The sequence below is a fragment of the Gavialis gangeticus genome, unplaced genomic scaffold (genome assembly GCF_001723915.1).
Source record: "Gavialis gangeticus isolate Ggan-Ray unplaced genomic scaffold, GavGan_comp1, whole genome shotgun sequence".
NCBI classification, from domain to species: domain Eukaryota; kingdom Metazoa; phylum Chordata; order Crocodylia; family Gavialidae; genus Gavialis; species Gavialis gangeticus.
Window position 1 is genome coordinate 61,989,503 of NW_017729024.1, and position 1,154 is coordinate 61,990,656.

The 1,154-nt window shown below is 43.8% G+C and overlaps 1 protein-coding gene across 2 annotated transcripts in view; it reads right to left on the reverse strand.

The window, feature by feature from the left end:
• TSTD2 (thiosulfate sulfurtransferase like domain containing 2) overlaps positions 1-1,154 on the reverse strand; it is a 46,508-nt gene that overhangs the window by 12,164 nt on the left and 33,190 nt on the right. The gene's annotated exons all lie outside the window — the stretch shown is intronic.

The following is a 1,154-nucleotide window of genomic DNA, read 5'->3' on the forward strand; positions in this document are numbered from 1 at the left end:
AGCTGTGTTCGTGAGGTGGGATCTCTGCACCCGCCACAGTGGCAAAACATAAAACTGCAAAAAAAACCCCTGCATTCAGTTCTAGAACGTCAAACAACAGTGGTTATTGTTGGTACTGAACGTCTTCTTTCCAGATTTCGTTAATGTCAAATAGGTAAAAATTATGCCCACAAACCACAATTCCAATTCCTCTCATTTATTACTGAAGGCGATGATGAAGTTCACAACCCTTCTAAATCAAGACTGCAGAACAGACCTAGACAGTGGATTCCCATTTAAAATATTCTCGAATCAGAAATAGAGATGGAAAAATAATCTCTTTTTTGCAGGTCAGCTTTTCTGCTAGGACCAAAGATGAGACTAGAATCACTACATGGACTGCATCTGCTGAAGAGGAAAGCAAACTAGTGCCTAGACTACAGAGAGGAATACCAGCATTGACAGACGGGAGGGTAAAGAATAGTACAGGATGGCATAGGTCCTGAATTACAGCCTTTATAAGAAGCTGTTCCCTGCGCTGATTCCTCTTTAATGGCACTCACAGTAAAAATTTTCCCCCAGTCACCTGTTTCCATTAGTTTAGACTGTGAATCAGATTATATGCTAACACCAAAGGGCAAGAGTTCTACTGTAATCCTTTTTGTTTCAGTAAACATTGTCCAAAAAGCACTGGAACACATTAAAATACTCAACCTATTTGTCCTTGCCATTAGCCCCGCAAGCTAAGGTACATTGGCCGCATCTGCATAAAACGCAGACTGCAGAGTTGTTACTGCATAGTAGCATCGTGTCACTTTTCATGACGCTGACTGCGCAATGACTCAAGACTACCATGCAGTAGCGTTGTGTCACACTTTCTGCTACATGTTAGGGCTATGCAAAACTTCAGGTGCTGATTCAATTCTGAGGAGATTTGGTCTGATTTGGTGGCCAAATCTCCAAATCTGAATCAAATCAGGGGACCAGTAAAAAGGTCCGAATTGATTTGAAGCTCTTCCAAGTCTTTGGAAAAGATTCAAAGAGCTTCAATGATTTGGATAGTTCCTGGTGGCTGCAGCAGTGAGCTGGAGCCAAACTTGGAGCTGGTAAGTAGGGGGTGGGGAGGGGCCATGGGGGGACCCTTGCTAGGCCCCATCCCCTGCCTGCTCCCCCAG